This window comes from Salmo trutta, chromosome 4, assembly GCF_901001165.1.
Source record: "Salmo trutta chromosome 4, fSalTru1.1, whole genome shotgun sequence".
NCBI classification, from domain to species: domain Eukaryota; kingdom Metazoa; phylum Chordata; class Actinopteri; order Salmoniformes; family Salmonidae; genus Salmo; species Salmo trutta.
Window position 1 is genome coordinate 10,949,804 of NC_042960.1, and position 19,458 is coordinate 10,969,261.

Below are 19,458 nucleotides of genomic sequence, written 5' to 3' on the forward strand. Positions count from 1 at the left end.
AAAATGGAGCTTCAGACAGTCTTGAAAGTCAGGGTGGACTTACACCATCAGACCTGCGTTCAAATACTAAAGCTTTTTTACTGCCAAATGGGCGGGGTTTGCACTTTTGGAACTATTCCATTGGTTCCAATACTCCAGGCAAGCTCAATCACGTGCAGCTATTTAAAAGAATACTCATTCTATGTCAACCTAGGTCTGACAGCCATAGGGAGTAAGCCTCTTTGCTCTTTCTCTCAACAAAAGGCAAGGCAAGGGCCAAAAGCTAATTACTACAAGGCACACAAGTTCATTAGTCTTTTAAAGCAGTCATAAACGCCAAAAAACTCTTCTTGAGGGGATCCTAATTTAATCAAACCGCGAGACTGGACAAGCTGTATTGATTACACAAGTGATGTTCCCACTGGCATCGCTTTCTCATTTTAAACAGTGGCCTGCCATTCATTTAAACCTATCCCATTTGTCTTGGTGAATGACTTTTTTGGTTTTCTGCTTTGTTAAAGATGCTTATTCTGTTCACGCTTCGCCTATTCACACATCGAGCTGTGAGTTGACTCTAAAGTGTGTGTGAATAGCACATGTAAACAGGGCTAGGAAGATACCCATATTTCTTCATTATGATATGTTCACTGGGTATATTCTGCACAGATAGTTCCTCTGACCCAACATACTCTCCTAGACTCAGGCCTAAGCACTGCACAAAAGCCCTCCCTCCCATTCCCACTTTTTCTTTCCATCCCAAACTTTTTGTAGCGAGTCATTCCGTTGGCATTGTAGCAGAAGCAATGGTCGCCCTCCTGGTGGCATCTCATTGGCTCGCTCTCCAGGGGCCCAGCAGTCGAGCAGCATCTCATTGGCTCTCTCTCCGGGCACACAGCGGCCCCCCACTTTTCTCTTTTCATTGTTTCCTCTCCTTCAAAGACCCAGCCCCCACGAATGCTAACTTTCCTGCCTGCCAAACTAATCTCCTGGGGTGATGTTAGCGCGCTACGCTAGCTGCTACACTAGCTACTCCCAGCGAGCCCCAGTGGTGGCTACTCACTGTTGAATGTTAGTGTTTCCCCCTCCCTCCAACTCAACTCAACTCAACTGAACTCTAGCCCCCTGCCGCGATGCAAAGGCCTGGGTGACACAGTACGCTTCAGAGGGTTGACACTTTGATACACGCTGTCGAGCTGCTGAGGGTTGCTCCACAGAGCAGTACAAGGACAGTGGGCAGGCACAGTCTGGAGTGGATTGTGTGTACACACTATGCATGCATGCACTTAGACACACATACGAACCCACACAGAGAGGCGCAGCATGCAGCATGGATTATAGTGTGTCGGTGCTTTTGGACAGACTACCTTACTATGCAGATCATATGGATAGCGTATTGATCACATACCGTACTGTTTCTTTTTTAAATTACATTTTATTTGTTTATGGAAACATGAACATTATGAGTTGACAAGCAGTGATGTTTTCCACATCATCTCTCGGTGTTGGTAACACCTGTAATTATGGTAACAACCACATAACAAACGTACCACCTTTCCCTCTGACAAAGACGTAAACATCCTAATAGACTTCCAGTGGCTGATATCGTTACTAACCTCGACATTTCCATCTTACCTAGACGTAAACCTCCTAATATAATACACTGGCAGACAGCTAAAATCCGTGGAATATAATGCTAAACCTGTACTTATGGTACAACAAACATAGCCAACCTCGACCTCCTGTCCTGTCTTTAAACAAAGACATAAACCTGTCAGGAAGCTAATTCAGCTGACTCTAATTCTCCTCTGTGCTCTGTGGTTTGTTTAATGCCAGCCCAAATCAATGCTATTGATCCAGCCCAGCCTTTCTTTATCATATGCAGTGTTTACATATTGCCAATTAGATGGCCGTTTGTCATAAATTGACAGCCACAGTAATGATAGCTCTGTGTCATATTTTTACAGGGCCATTGATTAAAACATTACCGCCTTTAATTGAGTATATGGATCGATCGGGGGAACTGCACTGTGCACGCACGCACATACACACACATGCACACACGCACGCACGCACATACACACACACACACACACACACCAACTGTATGTGGTGCCACAGGTCACTGGTGTTATTCCATGAAAAAGTACCTGTCCTTTCTGGAGCCTTGAGGTGTAGCTCAGGCGTACTGACGCCGACGAAGTCTAGACCTGACACAGGAAGGGCGTGTAAATATCAGCTAGAGATACTGTAAATCCTTCACAGCAACACACGAAAGCTACAATGAGTGAGGCAACTTAGTGTATAGACACAGTCAATATGCTAATGTTTGTTAGCTGTCAAGGTCATGGACAAGGTTGGGTTGCTCAGTGTTTATCCTGAGTGCTTCATGACCTGAACCAGGGAGAACTCTGGGGCCTAGTTGTACTGTAGGCTACAGGTGGGTTTAGTCAAGTCATGGGGTCAGGAAAAACTACTGGCCCTGGTCATAGGACATGGTGGATGTCTTAAAACTACTGTCTCTAGTCATAGGACATGGAGGATGTCTTAAAACTACTGTCTCTAGTCATAGGACATGGAGGATGTCTTAAAACTACTGTCTCTAGTCATAGGACATGGAGGATGTCTTAAAACTACTGGCTCTAGTCATAGGACATGGAGGATGTCTTAAAACTACTGTCTCTAGTCATAGGACATGGTGGATGTCTTAAAACTACTGTCTCTAGTCATAGGACATGGAGGATGTCTTAAAACTACTGTCTCTAGTCATAGGACATGGTGGATGTCTTAAAACTACTGTCTCTAGTCATAGGACATGGTGGATGTCTTAAAACTACTGGCTCTAGTCATAGGACATGGAGGATGTCTTAAAACTACTGTCTCTAGTCATAGGACATGGAGGATGTCTTAAAACTACTGTCTCTAGTCATAGGACATGGTGGATGTCTTAAAACTACTGGCTCTAGTCATAGGACATGGAGGATGTCTTAAAACTACTGGCTCTAGTCATAGGACATGGAGGATGTCTTAAAACTACTGGCTCTAGTCATAGGACATGGTGGATGTCTTAAAACTACTGGCTCTAGTCATAGGACATGGTGGATGTCTTAAAACTACTGGCTCTAGTCATAGGACATGGTGGATGTCTTAAATAATTTTTTTATTTAACCTTTATTGAACTAGGCAAGTCAGTTAAGTACAAATTCATATTTACAATGACGGCCTACCCCTGCCAAACCCTAACCCGGACGACGCTGGGCCACTTGTACACCGCCCTATGGGACTCCCAATCCCGGCCGGTTGTGATACAGCCTGATATCGAACCAGGGTCTGTAGTGATGCCTTTAGCACTGACATGCAGTGCCTTTGACCGCATCTCAGTGCTAGAGGTGTCACTACAGACCATGGTTTGATTCCAGGGTCTTCAAACTCCTGGCTCTATTCATAGGACAGTTTCTGTGGAAAGAGGAAAGGTGTTACCGGGCAGGCCAGGAACAGAGGCAATGCCACATGGCGACCAGTGACTCACCACTCACCGGCTTAACCAACGGCAGTTCCCCGCTCACTGTGGGCAGCCAATTAGAGCCAGCAAGGTTCCGGGGACCACCTGCAGCTTTTATAGCTACCTTTCAATTAGGAGCTGATTAAGAATGCCAATAAGAACCCCACAATCCAACTTCCCCAACCTCTGTGTATGCATAACGACCAGCCATTAAACTATAAGGGGAGCTAGGGCTGTGACTAGGGATACGTGTGTATGCTGAGCCTGGCAGGGGCCACCTCACCCATGTCTGCCCTGGGCCGTCTCTGAACACATTACATTAAGAAGGACTGTGTGCTTCCCGGGCCTCTCACCTCTCCTCTCCCGCACACTGACCACAACAGATGATGCAGTTAAAGGGTGATTAGGGAAACTGTTAGAGTTAACGGGTGGAGTGTGGGTGTGTGTGCATGTTTTGTGAATTTTTATTCTTATGCATACAGTAGTCTCTGTTTCACAACACTCCCATTTATATGTGACGTTTGGTAAGAAAATGAGATGGAAGCAAATATTACCACATCAAAATATACTTTTAGCTTTTCAGACTAACAAGATACTGTATGTATTGCTTGTTAGAAGGTATTTTCACTGGCTTCCTGTATGCACTTTGTTCGCTATTCGTTTCTGTGTTGTATGCCCAAATTCAATGTGCTATTCCTCTTTTTTGTGAACTCTCTTCCTACAATAGTAAACAATGGTACCCACACACTTGAATAATAAGGTTTTATATAATGCAATCTCCCATGTTTACCTTCATTATTGAGTTTACTCTGCACCTGGGACTAAAAGCACAGTACGCATGTCTTCTAAGAAATGTACGAAACAGTATGTCAGCAGACTCAGAACAATAAGGACAATGCATAGCTCTATCGCTAGCTACCCCCATCTACCTTCTACTGCGATACATGGTTCACATTACTAACACAATAAAACAAGTCCGTGTCTGTATCTCCAATACACGACAGGTGTTATAGATAACAGGGAGCCGCTTTATACACTTTCTAAGGACCAAATACTGATATTCACTGAACTAAACAGAACTGAATTAGTACTATGTTTGATGCTGTCTGTGTATATACTCCAGATATACTAGGATTATATGTTAGTTCTATGTTCAAGTGCTAATATCCGTGCATATTAGTTGAACATCCAGTCCAATTGGTCCCCATCAGTCTGAAATGAGCCCAGATCTATCATCTGATCATTACAACTAATTGTCATGGAGAAATTGCAGGCTCTGGGATAATTGTAAACAATTACGCAATTTGTGATGGAGAGGAAATAACTTCCTAGAATATATACGTGCCAAAGGTGTGCAGAAGATGATAAATGTTTTTGGTAACACTGCCTATAAATACCCTCTTCATAATGCGCTACTCCCTACTTTTCTACTTATAGTGCATCATAACAATTGCTATAAGCTGTCATAGTGAAATATATTATTATTTGGATGTTTGTAGGTTCAAATCCCACTTTAGAAAGTATATTATTATTATTATTTCAAGACTATCGCTCCGAGGCACTCACATCTGTAGCTTGGAAAGGCTGGTCATGGCTCACATCAACACCATCATCCCAGACACCCTGGACCCACTCCAATTCGCATGCCGCCTGAATAGATCCACAGATGACGCAATCTCTATTGCGCTCCACACTGCCCTTTCCCACCTGGTCAAGAGGAACACCTATGTGAGAATGCTGTTGATTGACTACAGCTCAGCGTTCAACACAATAGTGCCCACAAAGTGCATAACTAAGCTACGGACCAGGGGACTAAATATCTCCCTCTGCAACTGGATCATGGATTTCCTGACAGGCCGCCCCCAGGTGGTGAGGGTAGGCAACAACACATCCGCCACACTGACCCTCAACACGGGGCCCATCAGGTGTGTGCTTAGTCCCCTCCTGTACTCCCTGTTCACCCACGACTCCAACACCATCATTAAGTTTGCTGCCTACACAACGGCGGGAAGCCTGATCGCCGAGGATGATGAGACAGCCTATAGGGAGGAGGTGAGGAACCTGGCGGTGTGATGCCAGGACAACAACCTCTCTCTCAACGTGATCAAGACAAAGGAGCTGATCGTGGGCTACAGGAAATGGAGGACCGAGCACGCCCCCATTCACATCAATGGGGCTGTAGTGGAGCGGGTTGAAAGCTTCAAGCTCCTCGATGTCCACATCACTGAGGATCTATCATGGTCCACACACACCAACACAGTCGTGAAGACAACCCCTCTTCCCCCTCAGATTTGGCATGCGTCCTCAGATCCTCCAAAAAGTTCTACAGCTGCACCATTGAAAGCCCCTTGACTGGCTACATCACCGCTTGGTATTTCAACTGCTTAGCATCCGACCGCAAGGCGCTACCGAGGGTAGTGCATACGGCCCATTACATCACTGGGGCAGAGCTCCCTGCTATCCAGGACCTCTGTACCATGCAATGTCAGATGAAGGCCCTAAAAATTGTCAGACTCCAGCCACTCGAGTCATACTGTTCATTCTGCTACTGCACGGCAAGTTTGAAACCAACAGGACCCTGAACAGATTTTACCCCCCAAGCCATAAGACTGATAAATAGTTAGTCCGGGTAACTATTTAAGTATCTGCATTGACCCTTTTTGCACTAACTTTTTTGACTCATCAAATACACTGCTGCTATTGTTTTATCTATCCTGTTGCCTAGTAACTTTATTCCTAGTTATATGTACAGTACATACAGTATCTACCTCAATTACCCCTGCATATCTCCTCGGTACTTGTATACCGTGTATATAGCCAAGTTATCGTTACTCATTTTGTATTTATTATTACGTTTTATATCTCTCTCTCCATTGTTGGGAAGGGCACATAAGTAAGCATTTGACTTTTAGTCTACAACTTTTGTTTGCGAAACATGTGACAAATAACGTTAGATTTGATTTTGATTATTGATGCCTAGTGATTACAGTGCAGTTAGGAGTGAGGAATGGGTGTAACGTACATTTTTGATTTATCCAATCAAAAAGGACATTACAGAGACCTCCTATGATTTACATCACGATGATAGATTCAAAGGCTGTGTGTGTTTTTTCAATTTTTGCCTAAAATGTCATACCCAAATCTAACTGCCTGTATATCAGGCCCTGAAGCAAGGATATGCATATTCTTGGTACCATTTGAAAAGAAATACTTTGAAGTTTGTGGAAATGTGAATTGAATGTAGGAGAATATAACACAATAGATCTGGTAGAAGAAAATGCAAAGAAAAAAAAACCATATTTTTTTTTCTGACACCATCTTTGAAATGCAACAGGAACGTCCCACATCTAGCCATCACTCTGGTAATGTCGATGGTGTCCACAAGATGGCAGCAGTGCATGTGCAAAGTTTCAGACGAATAACTTGAAGTATGAGCAAACTACATGACATTTAGTGTGAAGTCACCCAGGTACATTTGGGCAAATCGTGAAGGAGACATTTACATTCACATTACATTCTTCTGCAAGAATATCATCAAATCTGTATACTTGGACTTTGATTTAGCTTTTCCAGTATTAGTAGCCATATTATAAGTTCAACATTTGCAAAAGACCCAGTTTTCATAACTTCATAACTCCATATTCTTATAATTTTTGTCCAAAAGGAAAAGGCTTGGTGTCGCACAAGGTTAGCAGCTACATTTTGCGACAGATACGGGGAACTCCCGTAAAGCCCATCTCATTGGCTATCTAGTTAGTTTTGTTTGACCCCGATTGGTGCTTATTTGACAAAGTTACAGTCGATCAAGTGAAGACCGCCCGCGTCATCGGCGTGCCATGAAGGCGTCGCTCTCTGACGAAATTTGGTGTCCTATAGGATATACTACACCCCTAAAGATATTGTGAAGTCTGGTTACGTTCTAGGATCTCTGAGGAATAAATACGAACGTGATTTGACTGGTTGAAACAACGTTTAGGGTTAGATTTTCACAGATTCCTTTCCTTGCAATTTGAACAGGTGGAAATACAAAATCGATCGTGCATTATATATGGACCTTTTTATGATATGAAAAATAATTTTATCTAACAAAACAACACTTCATGTTATCTCTGGGACCCTTTGGATGGTAAATCAGAGCAAGATTTCAGAATGTAAGAGCACATTTCACCTTCAGGGGTGAATTTATCAAACCTATCGCATTGAAAAAAGTGTTTTGTTGTTAGGAGCTCTCCTCAAACAAAAGCATGACATTTTTTTTGGCGGTAATAGCTACTGTAAATTGGACAGTGCAGTTATATTAACAAGAATTTAAGCTTTCAGCCGACATTTGTTGTTTTTCTTAAATCTGTGATCGTGACACAAGGCGCTGCATGATTTACAACTGACCCATTGAAGGGACAAATATCCTTATTAATAAAGACACAAAATCAGACAGATCTTTTTGTCGCTTTATTGGTAGACATTTGTAGACGTTAGTGTCAATACCCCACCACCACTATCAGGGTTCATCTCAAGGTCTTATACTGTGCATACAGTAAAACTATTTAACAGTAACTACAATAACCTGTATAACAATCAGTGGTGTAAAGTACTTAAGTAAAAATACTTTAAAGTACTACTTAAGTGTTTTTTTGGGGGGGGGGGTAGCTGTACTTTACTATTTATATTTTTGACAACTTTTACTTTTCCCTCGCACCCAAAAGTACTCATCACATTTTGACAGGAAAAGGGTCAAATTCTCACACTTATCAAGAGAACATCCCTGGTCATCCCCTGCCTCTGATCTGGCGGACTCACTAAACACACATGCTTCATTTGTAAATGATGTCTGAGTGTTGGAGTGCGCCCCTGGCTATACATAAATGTAAAAAACAAGAAAATGGTGCCGTTTGGTTTGCTTAATATATGGAATTTGAAATTATTCATACTATTACTTGTACTTTTGATACTTAAGTATATTCTCGAGGTGTGGAAGGATAACGGGGCTCAAAACTATGGGTTGCCAGTTGATTTCCCACCAGCAATCCACTCCACAAGTCTTCGCCCTCATTAAACCTCAAGACAAAGCCAAGCCGGGCCGTTTCATTTCAACCATTCACCTCCTATTTGTCATCTTACCAAATGCGAGAACAGGAGTCGTTGTTGCCATTTGATTGGGGCTCATGCAGACTGCGCCCAATTTCTTTAATTACGCTGTTATGCCCTGCAGAAATGTTTTTTTTGGGGGGGTTCTTGTTTTTAGTGTCTCGGTTTCTTTCTCTCTCTCTGTTGCTTATTTCCTTCTCCCTCCTTCCTCCTCATTCTCCCTCCCTTTTAAAGAAAAATATATATTTGGCTATGGTGTCCCGGTGAGATGAAAGTGTAATTATCTGTTCACACACGCACACACGCACACACACACACACACACACACACACACACACACACACACACACACACACACACACACACACACACACACACACACACACACATATGAAAGGAGTGGGTCTTAATTAGGCTCCTACCAGATCTGGGAGAGGAGAATGTTCTCTGTCTGTCTCTGTGTCTGGTTAGACTGCATGGTGATGGACCAAACCCCACGTTGCCTTAGAGACCAGGGAGAAGAGAAGGACGGAGGGGGGAGAGAGAGGGGGGGAGGCGGAGTGGGTCGTGTAAAAACCAAAAACCAAAATGCAATAATGGGGTTGTGGTGTATGCAGATGCCAGCCCTGCATTGACAAAGGTGTGTGTGTGTGTGTGTGTGTGTGTGTGTGTGTGTGTGTGTGTGTGTGTGTGTGTGTGTGTGTGTGTGTGTGTGTGTGTGTGTGCGTGTGCGTGTGCGTGAGAGAGAGAGAGAGGGGGGCTCAGCCCAGCACCAGGGGCCCTGTGATTACTACACGGAACACATCCCTTGCTTACCACCATCAACACAACGCCCTTTTAATGTTCAGGCCCAGCCCCTCCTCTATGCTTCAGCTGTGTACATCACCCCAAGCCCTACACATCAGCCGTAGCCCAATGAATCAGTCTAAGCTCCACCTATAAACACAAGCCCCAGCTCTATGCATTAGTCCCATTTACTCCCAGCCCAAGCCCTAGACCTATATCTCAGCTCAAGCCTCAGCTCATTGCACATGCACCAGCTCTAGACACCAGACCCAGCACCTACCTTCCCCAACCCCAGTCTTATCCATCTATGCCTTCCCTAACCAGAGTCCTATCCATCTATACCTGCCCCAACCCCAGTCCTATCCATATATACCTGCCCCAACCCCAGTCCTATCCATCTATACCTGCCCCAACCCCAGTCCTATCCATTTATACCTGCCCCAACCCCAGTCCTATCCATCTATACCTGCCCCAACCCCAGTCTTATCCATATATACCTTCCCCAACCCCAGTCTTATCCATCTATACCTGCCCCAACCCCAGTCCTATCCATATATACCTTCCCCAACCCCAGTCCTATCCATCTATACCTGCCCTAACCCCAGTCCTATCCATCTATACCTGCCCCAACCCCAGTCCTATCCATCTATACCTGCCCCAAACCCAGTCCTATCCATTTATACCTGCCCCAACCCCAGTCATATCCATCTATACCTTCCCCAACCCCAGTCCTATCCATCTATACCTGCCCTAACCCCAGTCCTATCCATCTATACCTGCCCCAACCCCAGTCCTATCCATCTATACCTTCCCCAAACCCAGTCCTATCCATCTATACCTTCCCCTACCCCAGTCCTATCCATCTATACCTGCCCTAACCCCAGTCCTATCCATCTATACCTTCCCCAAACCCAGTCCTATCCATCTATACCTGCCCCAACCCCAGTCCTATCCATCTATACCTGCCCCAACCCCAGTCCTATCCATCTATACCTGCCCCAACCCCAGTCTTATCCATCTATACCTGCCCCAACCCCAGTCCTATCCATATATACCTGCCCCAACCCCAGTCCTATCCATATATACCTGCCCCAACCCCAGTCCTATCCATCTATACCTGCCCTAACCCCAGTCCTATCCATCTATACCTGCCCTAACCCCAGTCCTATCCATCTATACCTGCCCCAACCCCAGTCCTATCCATATATACCTTCCCCAACCCCAGTCTTATCCATCTATACCTGCCCCAACCCCAGTCCTATCCATATATACCTTCCCCAACCCCAGTCTTATCCATCTATACCTGCCCCAACCCCAGTCCTATCCATCTATACCTGCCCCAACCGCAGTCCTATCCATCCATACCTGCCCCAACCCCAGTCCTATCCATCTATACCTGCCCCAACCCCAGTCCTATCCATCTATACCTGCCCCAACCCCAGTCCTATCCATATATACCTTCCCCAACCCCAGTCTTATCCATCTATACCTGCCCCAACCCCAGTCCTATCCATCTATACCTGCCCCTACCCCAGTCCTATCCATCCATACCTGCCCCAACCCCAGTCCTATCCATCTATACCTGCCCTAACCCCAGTCCTATCCATCTATACCTGCCCCAACCCCAGTCCTATCCATCTATACCTGCCCTAACCCCAGTCCTATCCATCTATACCTTCCCCAACCCCAGTCCTATCCATCTATACCTGCCTCTACCCCAGTCCTATCCATCCATACCTGCCCCAACCCCAGTCCTATCCATCTATACCTGCCCTAACCCCAGTCCTATCCATCTATACCTGCCCCAACCCCAGTCCTATCCATATATACCTTCCCCAACCCCAGTCTTATCGATCTATACCTGCCCCAACCCCAGTCCTATCCATCTATACCTGCCCCAACCCCAGTCCTATCCATCTATACCTGCCCTAACCAGAGTCCTATCCATCTATACCTGCCCTAACCAGAGTCCTATCCATAAATAGCAGCTGTCACGTCTGCTCTCCCCCCCCCCCCAGGCTCCCTGCATCACGCACTCCTATCATCCATTACGCACACCTGCCTTCCCTCGTCACGTGCATCAGTGATATTGGACTCACCTGGACTCACTCATCAGCTGTTATGACCTCCCTTATATTTGTCAGTTCCCCAGCTCTGTTCCCCGCTTCTGCTTAGATTTTGTTTAACATTTGTTTTCTTGTATGCTAACTCTGTTCCTGTCTCGTTCCATGTCCGTTCCTTATTAAATGTTTGACTCCCATACCTGCTTCGTCTCCCTGCATCATTCCATGTGACACCAGCCCTATCATCTATACCAGCCCTATCATCAATACCAACCCTACCATCTATACAGGCACTAATATGCATACCAACGCTATCATCTATACCAGCCCTATCCATCTATACCAGTCCTATCCATCTATACCTGCCCCAACCCCAGTCCTATCCATATATACCTTCCCCAACCCCAGTCTTATCCATCTATACCTGCCCCAACCCCAGTCCTATCCATCTATACCTGCCCCAACCCCAGTCCTATCAATCCATACCTGCCCCAACCCCAGTCCTATCCATCTATACCTGCCCTAACCCCAGTCATATCCCTCTATACCTGCCCCAACCCCAGTCCTATCCATCTATACCTGCCCCAACCCCAGTCCTATCCATCTATACCTGCCCCAACCCCAGTCCTATCCATCTATACCTGCCCTAACCAGAGTCCTATCCATAAATACCAGCTGTCACGTCTGCTCTCCCCCCCCCCCCCCCCCCCCAGGCTCCCTGCATCACGCACTCCTATCATCCATTACGCACACCTGCCTTCCCTCGTCACGTGCATCAGTGATATTGGACTCACCTGGACTCACTCATCAGCTGTTATGACCTCCCTTATATTTGTCAGTTCCCCAGCTCTGTTCCCCGCTTCTGCTTAGATTTTGTTTAACATTTGTTTTCTTGTATGCTAACTCTGTTCCTGTCTCGTTCCATGTCCGTTCCTTATTAAATGTTTGACTCCCATACCTACTTCGTCTCCCTGCATCATTCCATGTGACACCAGCCCTATCATCTATACCAGCCCTATCATCAATACCAACCCTACCATCTATACAGGCACTAATATGCATACCAACGCTATCATCTATACCAGCCCTATCCATCTATACCAGCCCTATCCATCTATACCAGCCCTATCAATCTATACCAGCCCTATCTATGTATACCAGCCCTATCTAAGTATACCAGCCCTATCCATCTATACCAGCCCTATCCATCTATACCAGCCCTATCATCTATACCAGCCTTATCATCAATACCAACCCTACCATCTATACAGGCACTATCACGTATACCAACTCTATCACCTATTCCAGCCCTAACCATCAATACCAGCCCTATCCATCTATACCAGCCCTATCTATGTATACCAGCCCTATCCATCTATACCAGCCCTATCCATCTATACCAGCCCTATCATCTATACCAGCCCTATCATCAATTCCAACCCTACCATCTATACAGGCACTAATATGTATGCCAATGCTATCATCTATACCAGCCCTATCCATCTATACCAGCCCTATCATCTATACCAGCCCTATCATCTATACCAGCCCTATCATCTTTACCAGCCCTATCATCTTTACCAGCCCTATCATCTTTACCAGCCCTATCATCTATACCAGCCCTATCATCTTTACCAGCCCTATCATCTATACCAGCCCTATCATCTTTACCAGCCCTATCATCTTTACCAGCCCTATCATCTTTACCAGCCCTATCATCTATACCAGCCCTATCATCTTTACCAGCCCTATCATCTATACCAGCCCTATCATCTATACCAGCCCTATCATCTTTACCAGCCCTATCATCTTTACCAGCCCTATCATCTATACCAGCCCTATCATCTTTACCAGCCCTATCATCTTTACCAGTCCTATCATCTTTATCAGCCCTATCATCTTTACCAGCCCTATCATCTATACCAGCCCTATCATCTTTACCAGCCCTATCATCTTTACCAGCCCTATCTATCTATACCAGCCCTATCATCTATACCAGCCCTATCATCTTTACCAGCTCTATCATCTTTACCAGCCCTATCATCTATACCAGCCCTATCATCTTTACCAGCCCTATCATCTATACCAGCCCTATCATCTATACCAGCCCTATCATCTTTACCAGCCCTATCATCTTTACCAGCCCTATCATCTATACCAGCCCTATCATCTATACCAGCCCTATCATCTTTACCAGCCCTATCATCTTTACCAGCCCTATCACCTTTACCAGCCCTATCATCTTTACCAGCCCTATCATCTTTACCAGCCCTATCATCTTTACCAGTCCTATCATCTTTCCCAGCCCTATCATCTATACCAGCCCTATCAATCTATACCAGCCCTATCATCTTTACCAGCCCTATCATCTTTACCAGCCCTATCATCTTTACCAGCCCTATCCCCAACACTGGATCTCCTTTCTCCAGCTCATAGAATGTGCTTTCCTCACCCCAATATCTTCCCCCTGGGTGTGTGTGTGTGTGTGTGTGTGTGTGTGTGTGTGTGTGTGTGTGTGTGTGTGTGTGTGTGTGTGTGTGTGTGTGTGTGTGTGTGTGTGTGTGTGTGTGCGTGCGCATCCAGGTGAATTGTCCCGCGTCGGTCTAAGCTGGAAACCGTGAGTCACGACCGGCCAGTGGAGCTTGCGAAACAGGCTTACGCTTGGAGGGTGCGGCCAGCAGAGTGTCTGCGGTGCTGTCGGTCTGCCTGCCTGCCGAAACAATCGCTGTGCCGAGAGATAGCCAGTCCCTTTAAATGTGCCATGCACACTGCACTACCCTATTTCCCTTCCTGCCCCTTCCTCCTACTTCCTTACCCTCACCTCACCCCTTCTTCCCACCTTTCTTCCGCTTTCTCCCCTTTCTCCTCCCCTTTCTCTCTCTTCCTCAACCTTCCTCCCCTTTCTCTCTCTTCCTCAACCTTCCTCCCCTTTCTCTCTCTTCCTCAACCTTCCTCCCCTTTCTCTCTCTTCCTCAACCTTCCTCCCCTTTCTCTCTCTTCCTCAACCTTCCTCCCCTTTCTCTCTCTTCCTCAACCTTCCTCCCCTTTCTCTCTCTTCCTCAACCTTCCTCCCCTTTCTCTCTCTTCCTCAACCTTCCTCCCCTTTCTCTCTCTTCCTCAACCTTCCTCCCCTTTCCTCCACCTCATCCTTCCCCCCAAGAGAAGGTCTCCCAGGAAGTTCAACACATGAAATAGATTCACCCTGCCTCCCCATCTCTCTGTCTCTCACACACACACACACACACACACACACACACACACACACACACACACACACACACACACACACACACACACACACACACACACACACACACACACACGTGTCAAGATGACACCAGTGGCAAACCTTCTGTCAACTGTTTTTTTTCAATAAGGGCCTTGGATCCGCCGACAGTAGCAGGAATTTTACCGCGCATTAACAGTGCCAGAATTATGGAATTAGGCGCTAGGTAATCATATTGTTTGGCACTGTAGTTCGGATTCGTATTGCTTTCCCCCCAGGATGAGCCAGCCTTGCGCCCGCGGATCAGTTGCAACATTGCATGTCTTCCATCACAAGCAGCGGATTAAAGGCAAACCCCAGAGCTTACCTGTGGATTCCTGATGCGGCTTTAATATAAAACAGAGACTGTTTTGAATAATACCAATAAGGCCCCGCTAGCCACAATCCACGTGGACCACGCCGCAGTGCTTTGACGTGGTGGAGACGATGATTCACAGTTCACACGCACAAAACCCCGCCTGGTGAAAGAGAGCCACTGGGTTTCTCAACATCCGCTCCAAAATGAAATAGATTCTAAGGACGTAGTTCACATTGTTATACTACCTCATCATATCAGCTCAGGCCTCTTATACGAGACATCCATTAGCCTAAAGGATTATGAGGAGGAGGAGTAAGGTGGGGCTGTTATAGTGGATGTAGGCTGACTGAACTGTTCAGTAAGCGTGTGTAAACACCAGTGGAGGCTGCTGAGGGGAGGACGGCTCACAATAACGGCCAGAACGGAGCGAATGGAATGGCATCAAACATATAGAAACCATGTTTGTTCTATTTGATACCGTTCCACCTATTCCGCTCCAGCCATTACCACGAGCCCATCCTCCCCAATTAAGTTGCCACCAACCTCCTGTGGTATGCACTCTATGGACAGATAGGTGTGTGTATCACAGGAGGCTGGTGGCACCTTAATTGGGGAGGACGGGCCCGTGGTAATGGCTGGAGTTGAATTAGTGGAATGTTATCAAATACGCCAAACACATGTTGATGCCATTCCATGTGCTCCGTTCCAGCCGTTATTGTGAGCCGTCCTCCCCTCAGCAGCCTCCGCTGGTGTGTATGCTGGACTAGTATGACATGTATTGTCATAGGAATGTATTTGTGTATCCTAATGTATAGCCAACATAATGAGGTGTGTCTGTGTTGTATGCAACACGTGTGCCTTCGGTGAACAACAGTGCTTTGTGGAGAGAATCCAGGGGGGTCTGTTGTGGAGGAAAAGTCTCTGTCTTCTCCTTTGGAAGGATGCATCTGTGGCTGTTTTGGATGTGACAGCGCAATGTCACCATACCTACCGCTGTGACGGTGCATTCTAACGAGAGCTAACGCTAGCGCCCATTAATAAATGATGAGGAAGACTTGGCGAGGAAAACACTGGGAATAATCAGACCCGGTAACGTTTCAACACCAAAACAACAACCCCCCCCACTCCTTCAAAACACGTCATTTCAAACTGGGCACTGTGATTTTTAGGATTGAAAAAACATGAGTCTGTGGGGAACTGAAATGCTGGTGAACAACCACCCTAGTCTGATCTATAGATACATAGTGCAGACTCCAAAACACAACATTTGATAAAATGTTAAACTGATTTTTCGGATTTTTTAGGATACAGGTGAAAATGAGTCTGGATTAACTGAAATGAAAGGTGAAAGGTGTTGGTGAAAGGTGCTGGTAGTGAGTGTGTTTATTGTAGTTGTCTGATGTTTTGGGTGCTGGTTGTTACTGTATATGAACGTATCCAATGAGAACACAGTGTTTCATTTTGTGTTGCAAAACGTTTTTCTACGGTGTGCCCTGCTGAACTCAGAGGTTATGGTCAACAGTTGGTTAGAAGTCCAGTTCACTTCGGCCATTTAGAGGTGGAGGTCAAAGCGATCTCTATTTATCTCCATGGCGAGAGCCTAACAACTGCCTAACAACAGCACGCTCCACACTGAGAAGCATGCCATCTCTCTGGTTCTCTCCATCCCTCTCACTCCATCTCCCCAGAGTCTTGTTTGGCTCTCCACATTTGAGGTGGTTGTTTTGTGGCACACCGACTGGCGGCAGCTGGGTTAATGAGTCTGGATGCTGATCTTGTGGAGGATGTGTAGCCCCCTTCTGGCTGTCTGAGTGTGGGAATGAGTGGCCATTCCACTGGACACGCGCACACACACACCCTGGGGTCCTGTGGCACCAGTCTGTCTGCGCTGTTGGATCCAACGCTCAGCTCAACCCCTCCCCCAGGGAAACTGACAAACGCTGCTAATGGTTCCGTTACATCTGCTATTTAGACCTCCATAATGGGGACGTATTAAGGAAGCGCGCCTCTCATAACCGGCCCACTGACGTGTCTACGTCGTCTGCTGTCCCCATGAGACAGTGATTTCCTACTCTCTGACACGAGCTATCACTGAAACTATTGCTTCACATAGAAATATAAGTTATAGATCTGCCATTCTCATTGAAAGCAAGTCTAAGAAGCGGTAGATCTGTTCTGTGTGCGCTATTTCTATACTTCCCGTCTTAAGTTTCGTTTTTACGTCTTTTACTTTTGGTTTTGTACACCAGCTTTAAACAGCTGAAAAATCTCAATTTTTGCATATGGAAAATATACAGTTTTGTCACATAAACTGAAATAAGGCAAACTATTAGATCTTTTGCAACCATGAAATGGGGAGCGATTAAACCCCCACCTGTCCTCTGCCTTATGACTCCACGATACCTGCAGAGTAATGCCATGAATTAACATCCCTCCACCCACTCTCCTCTCATAATTACGGCCATTCCGGTTGCGCCCCCCTACGCTAGCTAACTAGCACAGCTAGCAATTAGCTCAGCTAGGCTTAACTCTCTCGTCTCACCATGCGTTTACAACACATATCTCAACCCTAATTGGGCTAAGTCTCCTGTAGAGTGCAGCGTCCCTCAAGGCCCCGTTACTAGCTGTAGCAGGGGCTGATCTGTGTTATGATTCATCTCACTATTATTTCAGGTCAAAGGACCAATTAAATCAAAGGCAATTTGACCTATATTTTAGCATAGTGGTGTTAGCATTAGCCTACCGAGAAGCAATGGGGTTTTGCCCCTGTGTGCTAGACCGCTAACCTCCAACCGCTAACCACTACACCCAGGTCCCTGTTCAAACTAGGTCATCATAAAGCCCAGGCTTTGCGTGCGTATTAGGCCTGGATGTTGGAAGGCAGGGGACCCCTCGGTTTCACATGCCTTTAACACAGCTGGAGTGCTAGCTAGCTCATCTCAGCAGCTCACATCACATAGACCCATGTGAAGATGTGATGGTTGGGTTTTGTTCAAGGATGCAAAACTATAAATAAATGAGGGCGATGCTCAGCCTCAGTTGGAAGATGGATGCCATACTACACACCCACCCACTCTCCCTCAAATGCCCTTGGATGTAACGCAAGCCTTTTCTAACTTTTTGTTATGTGTTGTATGTGTGTTCAGTTTGTTAACTGTGTGTGTGTGTGGTGTTTCGCTGTTGCACATACCAGAGCCTTCATTTCAGGGCCAGAATGATTGTACAGGTGTGCGATCGGTGAGCAACGCATCTACTCTCGAAACAGAAAAAGGCTTTTCAAAAGGCCCTCTAACTTCATGTGACTCCATACAACGCAGGCCAACACAGATGTCCCTGACGCAAATCAGAAAATTTGTCGTAGGAGTGAACATGCTACGTGAAGTATTTTGTCCTCCTTCCTGAGGGTCATCATTGGACTACTCTGCTGGGGCCGCGACTACTGAAAAACACTAACTATTGAGCTGTTTGTTGGTGAGTCTTTGCACATAGCCCACATAGCCCACTGGCATTGCTGTTGAAAGGAAGTGATTCACTGTACTAAGAAAGCAGCGCTGGTAAATTGTTAACAACCACTCTTGGCAACATTACCTCAGTCTGTATAGTGTGTATAGCTCTAAAGTTATAACAGAATACTATTTTCTGGCTGTTACAATTCATGTTGAGGTGTTGGAGGATCATATTTCTACAGGTTTTTGTAGCCCTGCACCTCATAGAAAATGAGCCCATTTCAATAGGATGTGCATTTGGCAACACATACCTGTATTTGGAGTGCCAGCAAATGACCTTATCTTGGGTTATTCTTTGCATAACTGACTTTCAGAATATATTTTTTTGTTTGTAGTGAATCCTTTAAGTCTTGAGATATCTTTGTAACCCTGAAATACAAACACTTACATTGACAAGGCTATCATGTTGACTACCAGAAAAACGGTATGGTACCAAACCCGCATATCATTATTTTCTGTATTCATTTGCACTCCATTTAATTCCAACTACAATATTTTAACCTTGTTTCAAAGAAAGTATACAATAGCTATAGTGTTTATTTTCTACTATTCAAATGGCCATTCACGCAACCAAGCCAGCGAATTATGTCGAGGCCAAGAGGAATGGAAAATATTTGACTTTCTCTGAAATATATTCATGTTGGAATCATTTAGTTTTACTAAGATCACGAACAGCGGTAGGAGCAGTACACTGACATCTCATTTATCATGATGTTCTCAGACAATGGTAAGGAGTAATGGTGCGGTTTTGGGGATGTTTCCCCACACATTCCCACATTTAGCTTTCGGAAGTCTCCAGCAGGGACTTTAGGTTTCGTAGCCCTGCATGTTCATATTTGCATATTCTCAATGCCTTTAGAGTATCGTGAAACAACAACAGCATGTGTCCTGACGTCCTAGTACTTTGGGCTACTACTCAGGTATGATAACATCAGAAGAACGACAGAAGGTGATGA